This window comes from Adiantum capillus-veneris, chromosome 19 (assembly GCF_014529385.1).
Source record: "Adiantum capillus-veneris isolate H3 chromosome 19, ASM1452938v2, whole genome shotgun sequence".
Lineage (NCBI taxonomy): Eukaryota > Viridiplantae > Streptophyta > Polypodiopsida > Polypodiales > Pteridaceae > Adiantum > Adiantum capillus-veneris.
Window position 1 is genome coordinate 312,907 of NC_140949.1, and position 13,979 is coordinate 326,885.

Here is a 13,979-nt window from a genome sequence, read left to right on the forward strand (position 1 = left end):
AAACTCATCATGAAGTATGCTGATGACTCTGTTTTTTAAATCACTTGGTACTTCACTCCATTTGTTTAGTATATAGTGTCTAAACAGCTGAGAGCAAAGACCACGCATGCGCGAGATCACCTTCTTGCCGTCATCATCCATGATAATGCCGCCGCTAATGTCGACGGAGTAAGGCAAGCCCTCTGGCCGGTGACGCGTGAACCTGGGTGTCCCGGCAGGGGTCTCTAGCGGCGTGTCGATGGGGGTACGGACGTCAGGTGTCTCCATCGGCGTCTGGGCGCCGAAGCGAGGAGTGTCGAGTGGGGTGGCTCCTGGCGGAGTAGGTAGAGGTGTGTAGCTTCTAGGAACAGTCAGCCGTGCAAAACCTGGCGTAGACGGCGATGCTGTGGCTGGTGTGGGGGCGGGCAAAGAAGGGGAGGGTAAAGAGCCTCGTCGAACACGAGGCGGTGTGGAGGCATCGGTGGCGGAATCCCCACAACAACCGCCACCGCCACCACTAGAGCGCCGGTGTCTAGACGAGTGTGACGCTCGTCTCGTCGATGCCGAAGCTTCGGAGCGCGCCGAATGCTCCGAAAGAGAGGGAGATACGGATGGTGTAGGAACGCGCGATGATGCGCCAGAGCGATGACGCTCCACGTACCACTGTCTCTGCTGCGGTGACAAAGAAGGAAGAAACTCCTCATCATCCATACCTGCATTAAACACACGAATATTTAAACTCCTTATTGAATGAATAGAGTAGACAATGACGCAAAGACCATTAAATACAATGACGTAATGACGCATATAAATACAATGACGCAATGAATCGAGTGATAGAAGAGGCAAGTCGAAAACTCAGAATTTTCAATCAAAAGATGTGAGCGCGAGTAGAAAAGAGCGTTACACACCATGGAAGCTACTTAGAGAGCTAGAGCTTTTACAGCACGGAGCAAAATTGTTCAAATACAATATTTGTGGCTTTAAGAGATCTCTCTCTCATCCTCGCATAACTCAGCATAACTTCCTATATCTATATAGAGCTCTCCGTTTAAACACATATCCTCTGTTTCATTTTGTAGCTCCTCTGCATGCACCCCATATAGAGTAGTAGCATCTTGATGCTCGTCTGGCACCACCGCAGCGGCTTCTGATTGAGCATCTTCTCTGATCTCCTCCATTGATGTCGTTGTGGTTGGCACATGGTAGCCTTCATACGTCCTTGCACTACGAGGGGCTACCTCTATGACGTACCACCAGTTTTATGTAGACTTTGTAGGATGAAATACTACCTGCCAGAGCCACATAACTTACGTGAGAGCCACATAACTTGTAAAAGGGGGATGTTAACTATTTATATACTTACTTGTTCACAATGCTCGGGTAGTACGAAAGTGTCTCTTAGGTCAGTCCATTTCTTAGTAGAATCCACCTCAAGAAAACCAGACTCTCCTCTACGCACAGTAGCGTTTCGACCCTCCATGATTATCTTGAACCATTGCACGTCGAACAAGTCGACAAAAAATCCTCTGTAATCGATCCTCAAAATCTCTTGCAGCGTGCCGAAGTAAGTGAGTTCCGCCACCACGGGATCTGCATCAGAGGAACGTCGTCGACTAGACTGTTCAAATTTTGCCATGATTCCACAATCTTGAGTAAAACGCTTTTTATCGATTCGTTCCACCCTAAAATGTCGACCTTTACACCATGCTGCTGTGTATGACTTATACTACAACGAACAAAGATTATGAGTGGCTGTTCAAACGTTTATAAATAAAGTCACTTGCTAGTCGTACATTGCAAACTTACCTTGGTCGCGCAACCCCGAGAGTACTCCCACTCTTCTTCAGTCACTTCATCACCGCATTGTTGTGCGCTTTTCAATTGGTTGTGCAACCATCTTAAGCTCATGAAGGTTGGTAGGCTCTCCAGAACCGCTGGATAGTGCATCGGTGGTCGTCTTCCCCGTCTCCACTCGATTCGTGCCCTTTGTCGCTCTTGCTTTGCATCCTCATATTGTGAAATCCACTTTTGCATCACTAGATTGTGAAGCATGCAAAATCGGTTGATTTTAGCCTCTAGATCTTCCGTCATCTTCTTCTCAACACCGAGATTGCACATGACAATCCCAGATATGCGCTCATCATCTATGGTTCGCCATAGCATGTCCCGGGATTTATCAAATCCGTCTAGCCACTCTCCAATGTACACTAGGGACTCTGATACCAACCAACCTTCTGCCATGCTACCCTCCGGACGTGCCTTTTGACGCACATATCCCTTAAGCGTTTTCATGAAACGCTCTAAGAAGAACATCCATCTGGAATGAACTGTGCCAGCTATTTCCACCTCATCAACTATGTGAATAAGAAGATGCACCTGAATGGTTAGTATTGTAGTAGGAAAATGTTTCTCAAACATGCACACAAGCTCCGCAGCATTTAGTTTGGAGAATGGTATGGAGTCTACGTCGATCTCCTTTTGTGAGATCCATTGCACCAGCTTTGCAAGTTTGTAGATTGTGTTACGGATGTCGAGAGACAAACATCCCTCAATGGCAACCGGTAAAATAAACTGTAAAGTATGTGCAGCAATGATATTAAAGTCCACATTTTATGCAATGATATTAAAGTCCACTATGAACGTACCTGACACATTTTATGCCAATCGTGTGACTTCAAACCGGTAAGCTTTCCTTCTTTAGTAAAACACGTTCGGAGCGAGTGCATTACGCCAGTGGGGGTCCGCAAAGATCGAATGGCCTCTTTTACTTTGCGTTCTTGGGCTCCTGTGAAAATCCATGGTGCTTTAGGAAGTTTTATCGATCCATCAGACGCTGTTTGCGGCCAATATTGCTCCATACGATCCACATTTCTAAGGTCAACTCTGGCTCCCAAAGTATCTTTCTTGCCGGTCAAATGGTCCCATAGTAGATTACCCACATTCTTGAATATGTGCATTGGATCGAGCAAGTGATTGATCACGAGTCGGGGCCAGTATGGTAACTCGTACCATAGAGATAGTCTCTTCATCCCTGGAGGCAATCCGTCATCGCACATCTCCTTCTGCTCTAACCATGCTTGTGCAGACATCCTTGGTGGCTCTCTTCCCAAAAAGCCGCCGCGTAACACATGATTCTCCGGAAGATACGCTTGATGACCTTCGTAGATTTGCTTCTTCAGTGAGGGTGCCCTACGTGCATTCAGTCTAGGTCCACATGTGACACATGCTCTGTATCCGCTTGTTTGAAGCCCTGCATGTATACACATGATAATAGATCAACTATGGGGAAAAACAAGATTTACAGTGTCTGAGAGAGGAGTGTCAATAGATCACCTGAGCATTCTGTTAGCCCGGGATAGTCATGCATGGTCCACATTAGAATACCTCTGATCAAAGCATTCCGTCGTCCTGTGTGTCGGCTCATATCCACCACCTCTATGCCAATCCACAATTGTTGTAGCTCTTCCAATAGTGGACGAAGATACACATCCATATTCCCCACTTTATATCGCCCTGGCACAATCAAGCTTAGCCATAGGTGCCCCTTCTTCGTAGTCAACCACGGGGGAATGTTGTAGTTGACGATGACAACGGGCCATACACTGTAAGATGTTGATCTTTGACCAAATGGATTTACGCCATCCATAGCCAGGCCTAAGCGCAAATTTCGAGCTTCCCTGGCAAAATCCGACCATGTTCCATCTATATGTTTCCAGGCTGCGCAATCTGCAGGAATTCGTAGCACACCATCCGAAGATTTATTCTCCTCATGCCATGATGCTAGGGCGGCCATGGACTTACATTCGAAGAAATGCTTGATGCGAGGAAACAAAAGAAAATGTCGCAAAACCTTTTGTGGAATTTTTGTCCCGTGGAGATCTACTCGATATCTTTCGGAATCACATTTCGGACACTTCTCCATGTCTGTGTATTCCCCTCTGAAAAGAATGCAGTCATTAGGACAAGCGTGGATAGAATTGTAATCCATCCCCAAGTTTCGCAAAATCTTTCTTGCTTCATCTCGGGAATCTGGCATCACATTGTCAGCTGGTAGAATGTGCTCTTTCAGCAATCTACACAACATAAAAATATGATACAGTCGTGTAAAAATCTATCAGATCATTATACATTTAGAGTTCTATTAAAGTAAACTAATTGTAATAGATAACCTGAAAAGCGCTGTGACGCTAGTGTCACTCCATCCAAACTTTGCCTGCATGTTGAGAAGAACTAGGAGTGCTTTCAATCTAGACATACGTGCTCCATTATACAATGATGTATCGGCTTCACTTTTCATATCATCATAGATAAGCCTTTCTGAATCCATGATCGTCTCGATCATTTCATCAATCTCGGGCTCAAACATTGCCTCGTTGGGAATGTGCTCTGCATGATCATCCCCCGAGCTGTCAGAGGCTACATCTTGTGGCCTCACATATGCTGCTTGACCAAAGCGCCTGCGAATACGTCTATTGGGTTGCAAGATTGCTGCTTGTTGGCCAGCGTCAGAGTCCGACGAGTTATAATTGGCAACAACTCGATCTATAATAGATGGATCGAACTCGCCAAATTCGCAAACGTGCTGCAAAGAAACACGTCTTGTCCGTCGCACAGCATGCTTGCATTGATTACAAGGACATAAGACCCTCGTTGAGAGATAAGTGTTTCGGTTGGACGGTCCCACATCCTCGTCGCTACTCATAATGAGGATAAAAAACTTATAACCTGGACAACAAATTTAATATTCTATTGGCATTCTTCGTTTTATCTCTCTCTCTCTCTCTCTCTCTCTCTCTCTCTCTCTCTCTCTCTCTACCTCACATTCTCTAGTCATGTCCAATCCCCGCACACCTCGGTCTAGAGGTGCACGGAGATCAGAACCACCGGGTTATTATCTCGTCTTTATTGGTCAATACCTATATTTGTGGGTACAAGAAATCTAGACACCCACGTCTACATGATACTGCATGTAGTGGACAAAATCCCTTTGCCTCTTCTCTAGCTGTAGCACTTCACTTCATCTTAACATCTTTTCACAGTAGATCTTTTCACTGTTCGTCTAACTCTAAACCCTAAACCGTAAGTAATTCTTGCGTGGACTCGATCTAACGTAAATAAGCGTAAATCTAAATAAGCGTAAATCTAACTAAAAATAAAGCTAAATCTAATTTAACGTAAGTCTAATGACTAGAGGTTGTCTAGATGGTCATTGTGTCGGGGATGTAGTGACTCTTGCCGCCCTGAAGATCCACCTTCTTCCCTATCTTCTGAAGACATTTCACCAGTACTTTTGGATCGACGGAGCCCACCATGAGTGAAGGCAGCAATACCCTATATTCCATTGAGGGCTTTCTTCACCCGCTTCATGCAGGCATCGCAGTCTATGGAGACCCGCATCTAATCTAATATAACGTAAATCTAAATCTAGCTTAAATAAACGTAAATCTAGTTAAAAATAAACCTAAATCTAATTTAATGTAAGTCTACATATAACCTAATCTTTAACGTCTTTTAAGATAGTTTCCTACGACGTTATAACTCTCTTCTTCCTGTGTGTGTGCGCGTGTGTGGATGTGTGTGCCAATAAAAAGAGATAAATGGTATAACCTTTCTATCACCCATGCCAAGTATGATAGATTGATTATGCCATTTCTCTCTTGAATAATAGGTCTTCAGTTCAACTCCTCGTCGGCTAGATCTTTAGGTCTTTTAATTTTAATTAGTTTCCTACGGCGCTCCCTTAGTTTCTCTTTCTTTCTCTCTCAATGTGTGTGCGTTTTTTTGGATCCTATGCATGTTTTCTTTCTCTTTTCCTCTCTCAATGTGTGCGTTTTTTGTTTATACATGTTCTCTCTCTCTTTTCCTCTCTCAATGCGTGCGTTTTTTGTTTATGCATGCTCTCTCTCTCTTTTTCTCTCTCAATGTGTGTGTGCATTCTTTGTTTATGTATGTGTGTGCGTTTTTGCACTCTCTCTCGCTCTCTCTCTCTCTCTCTCTCTCTCTCTCTCTCAAAAACACTATGTGTGTGTGTGTATGTGTGTGTGTGAGAGAGAGAGAGAGGGAGAGAGAAAAAGGGGAAGGGAACATGAGAATGAGGAGAGGGAAGGAGCATACCTGGCTCTCCTTCCTCTCCTCGTGTGTGTGTGTGTGTGTGTGTGTGTGTGTGTGTGTGTGTGTGTGTGTGTGTGTGTGTGTAAAAGAAAAAGAGAGAGAGAGAGAGAGAGAGAGAGAGAGAGAGTGAGGGAGAGCGTTACCTGCTCTTTGCTTGAGGGCGCCGAAAAACTCAGATCTGAGATCTGAGTTTTTGGGCGCGCTCGGTTATTTTTTTTACCCCAGCTGGCGTCGCTATGAGCGTCGCTATAAGCGTCGCTATGAGCGTCGCAAATTTCTTTGTAAATTTGCGACGCTCATAGCGACGCTTATAGCGACGCTCATAGCGACGCCGGGATTTTTTTTTTTGAGCGTCGCTGTGTGAGCGTCGCTAATGTGAAGAGCCTCTTGTAGTGTGACAATGGTCGTTTATAGGAGGTGATCCCACTCCGTACGAGCGTGCGTACACAGGCAGGAAGGGCTTAAACGCCCTTATAGACATCCTGACTTCTCGCGGCGGCATGGTTAGTATTAGGGTTTATTCTTTTCTATTTATTGTATTGTTTTATAAACGTCGCTCGCTATATGTTTATACTTACAAAATGCTATCTTATTGTTTTTTTTTGCAGAATCCGACAGATACGCCGCTTGGATGCGATGAGACGTCTGATTAGACGACGTTAGTTTAGCCATAGTTAGATAGCATTAGTTTCTTTTTGTCCTAGCTTATGTATCATGAGACCATGTAACTATGTATTTTTGAAAACCGTGTATATTTTTTAAATAATGACAATGGTTTGTAACTATTACATTTGGAATGATTAACAATCAAGTGATTTTGCTATTGTGTACAATTGTCATTTATTTACTTCCATCAATTCACGCTTTTCATTTTTGTATCTTTATTTTGCAAACAATACGTACTATGGATGATGGAGTTAATGATTATATTGTCTTGTGGCTGACTATTTTGGGTCTATATTTACCTTTGTACTTTTTTTCAAAGGTATCAATGACCAATGAAACATTCAATATGGTTGATGGGTGGTAGGGCATTCAATGCCCTGCCACCAAATTTTTTTAATCTCGGGCGTCGCTAAATTGTGCACTGCAACGTCTCTATCTATGGCCCTGCAGCGTCGCTATATAGCGACGCTTATAGTGACTGCTATAGCGACATTCTCGTATCGACGCTAATAGCGACGCTTTTAGCGACACTGGGGGTTTAAAAAACCCAATGTATTTCCGTCGCTATAAGCTTCACAAGAGCACACAACCTCTTGTAGTGTAAGAAGTATAATATGGTGATATATTTTCGAATCCACTCCCTTAAGATCTTTGTAAGACCATGTGAAGACATCTCTGTATTGTTTAAGTCTTTGAATAAGAATTTCTTCTTATTCAGGAGATAGATCTGTAGCAATATATTCTGGCTTTGGTTCCTCTCCTGGTTCTACCAAGTGAATCTTTTGAGCATCCTCAAAATCATCATAAGATGTTCATGGTTCTTTTTTCTCCCAAATTGGTTGCTCCACTATGATACGTCTGTCTTCTATAGTACACTTCTTGTTATGAGAAGGTAGACTTATACCATCTTTTTTTGAATTCTCATATGATTCACTCTCCGTTTAAGTTATCCAAACTTCTTCTAAGATTCGTTTCAACTCATGGCGTTTCTTTTTACACTCAATCTATCTTGGTCATCGTTAGATTATTATTTTTCATGCCTATTTCTCTTTTTAAGAGATTTTTTTTGTTTCTTTTTGGTTTCTTGCTGGCTTTTGTTTACATTGGAAAAATGCCCCGTTATCTTATCTTTGATGTAATCCTACATTGACTAGCATTAGGTAAGTTGTCTTTCCTTTCACTCTAGGCATAGGGTTTTTTTCCATTCCTTTATTTTCTCTTTTTGCTTTGTAGTAAGACTAACAATAAGGTCTCTGCTTTGAAAAATCATAAAATTTATCACGTTTATCGTCTTTCTCACTTGTAGAACCATTCGTTATCTAATCCTCCACGTGCAATTCAAGTTCCATGGTAAATTTAAGGTCTCTAATAGACACTTGATCTTGAAGTCTTAGACAAACGGCCCTTTGTTTCGACTCATATACTTCATTCACATTAATTGGTTCTTGTTTGTCTCGTGTTTCCTTAGTCTCTAGAATAAAACTTACCATAAAAACTAGATAAATATCCAATATCTCATTCATACTAGTGGCTAAAATTTGTATCCACTCTAGGGGTTCCATTTCTTCACTTCAATAAAGAGACTTAGGTGTATATGCTTCATCTTCCATTGACCTTTCCGACTTACAGCTTGCCAGATAGCAAATTTTTATCTCTTGACCATACATCCTAGGACCATAGGTGGTGTAAGGCATCTAGTTTAGATCCAGAAGCTGTGCAGTTACATGTCAACGTGTTGCAGTCACGTCTGTGTCCTTCAACCCTAGTATGTGTGTGTGTGTGTGTGTGTGTGTGTGTGTGTGTGTGTGTGTGTCTGTGTCTGTGTCTGTGTCTGAGAGAGAGAGAGAGAGAGACTCCTGGCGCTCTACCAACAAAGCTGAAGCAACATGTACACATAAGGTGTAGACGACGTATCGACGGCCTTCCCCCTCTACTACCCTACAAAGCAGGCAGAGAGAGAGAGAGAGAGAGAGAGAGAGAGAGAGAGAGAGAGAGAGAGATAACCTGGAGACCCTGCAACATCGACAACACACACACACACACATAGGTCCCATACCTTGCAGCAGTAGCGCAATTCAGTAAACGTGGGTTTATAAAATTTCTCCCAAGGTAAGCTGAAGGGTTAGCAACACTCAAAGCGTTTTCTTGCGAAGCGAGCTCCCCATCCAGCTCTCTTAACCGATTTTTGTGGCGAGCTCGCCATCTAGCTCTCTTAACCGGATCCAGCATTTGAAGACACGTGGCAGCGTGAATACGTATCTCCTTCATAGGTAGTATAGATGAGTCTCTCTCTCTCTCTCTCTCTCTCTCTCTCTCTCTCTCTCTCTCTCTCTCTCTCTCTCTCTCTCTCTCTCTCTCACGCAAATGCTACACACCGTGTGCAAGACTTATCCCAATCAATGTAATTGCATGATGCTCTGAAGAAAACGGTACATAAGGCATAAGTATGCAATCTGTGTGGGGTAAGGTAAGGGGGCCGGTAGAATGGCGGTCCCCAATTCCAACGATGCTATATGCCAGTAGTATTGCACATGGCAACATTCTCAACTTCTGGAGCAGAGGCGAATTGCATTTGCTAGCGCGTTGAATGCAAGATGCGTGCATGATGGGTTCTACCCTGCTCAATTTCTAGTCCATTAACGCCACATTGCCTCCTGCTAACTCTTTTAGGCTGGAATTACCAACAGGATTTGCTCCATATCAAAACCAAGGCCCTTGGTTTGCATACCGAGGGTCAACACTGATTTGCTTTCATGTTTCAATGGCCTAATGGTCTCTTTGCTTTCTTCCTAAGCCACAAATTGTATTAAAAAAAGTATTTTACTCAATAAAATCGTTTTCAAGCTTATTCCAATGCATGCAAGGGAAGGAGGTGGGTAGCAAAGGTTGCCAGTAGCGCAGGGACCTCCAGCAAGCTAGTTAATGCCTTAGCTCAAACAGAGCAGCTGGGAACCAGAAGGGAGGTGGTGATGCATGGACTGCACATGCGTGCACTGCAGAGTAGCCCAACAGGGCACCCGAGGCAAAGGGAGACATTCGCGCATGAGCTTTTTCTTCGATCATCGCCAACCGAGCAAAGCAGGATATACAGGCGAAAATATGAGCTCATGTGGGAGGTGGAAAAGCGCTCCACGTCAAGTTTCATCCCATAATATTGGCCCCCTCGCCTTAAAGGGGTAGCAGAAAAACCGCTTTTGTACTCTCAGGTCTCTGACCCACTCTCTCTCTCTCTCTCATGCTCTCTCTTGAGTCTTGTGTCACTCGACAAGGCTGCAGAGAACACTTGCCGGAGCAAGGAGAAATCACCACGTGGCCATCTGAATTCCTGTCTCCTTCATATATAGTATAGATGATTACATCATGCTATGCAAGCTACGGGCTTGGGTCGCCGAGGTGAATAAGAATTGCATCATAACATGCCAGCATATCCAAGTTGAAGGGATTGGGTACCTTTGTGATTATTTTAAGGAGAGTTTGGGATGGCATCTCTGCATCTTCAAAAATAGCTTCATCAAGATGGGCTGCCTCAACTGTTTGCAGAGAGGCCTTGTATGCATTGAGGACGTTCTTGTTATTATTGGCGACTTCAATGTGGTCAGCATCATCGTAGCAGGGTAGAGACACCTTCGTAGCAGAAGAAACTGAAGCAACTGGAGCATCGAATGTTGGGCTGACAATGTCTTGAAGGTTTGCTTCATCAGTTCCATCGGGCTCTGTTGCGTCGTGACCACAGCAGGGCAAGGAGGCGAGAATGGCAGGGCTGGTCTCTACAGGAGCAATATTGCATGCGTGAGAAGCATCGGTTAACGCATCAATATCAACCTTTTTTGGTCAATTTGCTGGTTCCATCAGAGAATCAAGGAAGGCGGTTATAGTTTCTTCCTCATCATGGGCTGCAGCAGGGAAGGCTTTGTCTGTATCAATATAAATCAGCAGGGACTCGACTGTAAGGCCATTTGCAGGGTTTGGAGAGTCAATGTTAAAGGGAGCAGCAGCATTAATTTGGGCAGCACAAAGAGGGGCCTGGATCGTCGCTTCAACAGGGATTGCATTATCACCTTCATCTTCTTGGATCAGGGAAGTGATAGGGTTCACCACACCACAATCAGATTTGACATCTCTTTTGGCTGCATCATCAGCAGCAAAGGTTGAAGTGGGTGCATCTGCCAGGTAATTGGGCATGGCATCAAGGATCAGTTGGCCATTGCAAGTTTGTGAGGACCCATCCTCGGTTGCATGCATGTGGTGCACTGCAGTGGCTGTGTCATTACAACAGCAGGGTAGAGACCCGACGTCAAGAGAGAGCTTGAGCTTGTCGTTACTTTGGCAGGAACGTCAGCATCAGCTTGGGGTGCTGGTATTGCTATAGAGATAGCATCTTCGAATTGAGTATCACAAGCTGCAGCAGATCTGTGGGGTTTTAGCATAGGTACAGGTGCAGGGGCTGTGGCTTTACCTGCGGGTGCAGATGAAGAATTGGCAGCAGATACAGGTTCAGGATTGGCCTCGAGCGCAACGTCAGGAATCACTGGAGCAGAAACAAGGTGGGCATTTGAGGGATGTAGGGGCTCCATCAGGCATTCAAGCGAGGCTTTGAGCATTGCGCCTGCATCATAACTGGCTGCAGCATGTCGGTAGGCTGGTTTGGGTGCTGCATGCATGGCGTCGATCGGCTCGGCCACAGTGGCTGAATTATAATCTGCATCAGGGTCGACGGTTATTTCAGAAGCAGCATCAACAACACATGTGGCGATAGCATTCGAGACATTTGCAGCATTGGCTTTGATAAGAGATTCAGCAGCAATGCTGGCAAGAAAGGTAGCAATGATGGTTGCATCACTATCACCATCAGCGGCGGCATCTTGGCATGAAGAGGACCGAGCAATTGAGCGTGCTGAGAGGGTCTTCGCCATGAGGGAATTAGGACGAGGCAGGCTGATTGGTTTTTCTCCAAGAGGGCCTTCATCAGCAGCGAGGGCTGATATTGCAAGCGGGTTCATGCGTGAAGGAAGCCAGGACCCTGAAGGAGACGCACCAGGGCGTTTACAGACCCGGCACGCTCTGATACCATGTAGAATTGAGGAGGGAGCAGCCCCCCTCAAAGAGATCATTCATGTGTGTGTTCTACATCGTGCATAGAAGGTGACGCAGGCAGTGTGTGTGTGTGTAAGAGAGAGAGAGAGAGAGAGAAAGAAAACGCGTAGACACGAGAAGGCGTGGATAGAATGCCGTGTTCGTTCATTGGGATGGGTTACATTTTATGGTTGAGAGATGAGACGTTTGACATCTCCTATGATGACGTGGAATTAGTATTCCAACAGGAGAAGGGCTGCAATTCATCACAAGCACGACTAGTTATCAGAAGTAAGGGATTGTACCAGAAGTTGAATTGTTATGCAGCTATTCTACTCTGAGCTTTAAACCAATTCCCAAAGGCAACATAACAAACCATCTCAAATGAGGACTACATGCAAAATCGACTACATTGATTCACACGTTTGCTCGCACAATTGTGGCTATTAATCACACATGCACAAACAGATACATAATAAAATAACTTTTTATTGGCCTCCCGAGCTGCCTTTCAGACTCTTTCTCATATGTTGTGTGGTAAAAGCCTTTGAGAGACCTGTTTTTTTATCAAATGTAAACCCTCTAATAAGAAGCCAAATCCAACATAATATATCGAAGAGAATCCTCTTCATCTCGCTTCATACCTCTTTCTTGTAATAATAACACAAGGACCAATAGTATCTTCCATGCCCATACAAATTGGGAGACAATTTGATTGTGTTCTGATTAAAGTTTTATGTACAGGAGCTGTGCATCATATCACTACAAGTTTTAAACATTTTTACACCTATGAAAATTGAGTGTGAATATCACTTTTCTCACTCTAGAGTGTGAATAACATTTTTTAGACTCAAAAAACTGCCATTTGAATGTAAATATTGTAGTTTTTACACATGAAAATTTTCTACATCTCTTTTTTTACACTGAAAAAATTACATATGCTTTTTATAGCAATGAAAAAACAATTTAAATGTAAAGTTTGTAACTTTCTTATGTGTAAATATTTACACATTAAGCAAGTCCATGTGTTTTCTTTGCAATGAGTATATTTTCTTACCTTCCAGTAGCATTTCAAGGATAATTTTTTAATACAAATATAAACAGTGTGAATTTTTTTCACACATTCATAACCTTCATATATTTTCATCAAATATTTTCATATGCAAAAATTTGTCACTCTTATGTGAGTCCAACTTAAAAAATTATAAGCAACTATCTTTCACAATAGCTATTTTTCTCACCATCTATTTTTTTTTACTGAGGATCGTGTGTAACTACAACCTACAAACATACCAGCACCCATACTGAAGGTCAAGAGCATGATTTTTTTCTCCTTCCAAGGTGGATGTTTAAGGTGGCTGTTGGTGCTTCCACTGTGGTTTCTCCGTGGAATGACGTCTCTCTTTATACCAATGGCCGTGCATATGTGCTTCTCATGCTATGCTCCACCACCATCTTGTAGCTTTGGGAAGGGCTTGACACATACACAGATCTCTCGACACCATGTCAAAAGGGCTTCTACCTCAACCTGTGAATAGAGCGTATTTCGACATGATTTAAGTCGTCTTCACATTGCTTGATGATGTGGTAGAGAGCTTTAACACGACCTCCTGTGGCCACCATAGGGTGCGACATTGTTGGGGTGGTTGTCCTTCATAAGTGTGGGCAATGTAGAGAAATAATAATGTTTAGGGCTTAAATTAAACACCAAATTCAAGTCTTGCACGATCTATTTTTCATGGCTTGTGTTTTTTAATTCTAAATAATTACCACAAGAAATAATGACATATACATCTCTTCTTTTGTCCACTTTTCATAGCTTCAAATCTTTTCTAATTTTAGGTGAGCACAAATCTCTCCCTCTGTTTGTCTCTCCAATTACGAGAGAGAGAGAGAGAGAGAGAGAGAGAGAGAGAGAGAGAGAGGGGGGGGGGGGGGGGGGGGGGGGGGGGGGGGGGGGGGGGAGGGAAGAGGGAATGGTATACTACAAATGGAATTTTGGTGCTATATTACAATCAAAAGGCTCATGTGACACCAAGGCGATAAGTATGGATACTCAATTTTATGCTTCAAGAAATGGCTCCCCATTATAACCATAACACAAGAAATACAAGTCAGGAAAAACGTGGGCCGCTTTCACCAAAATG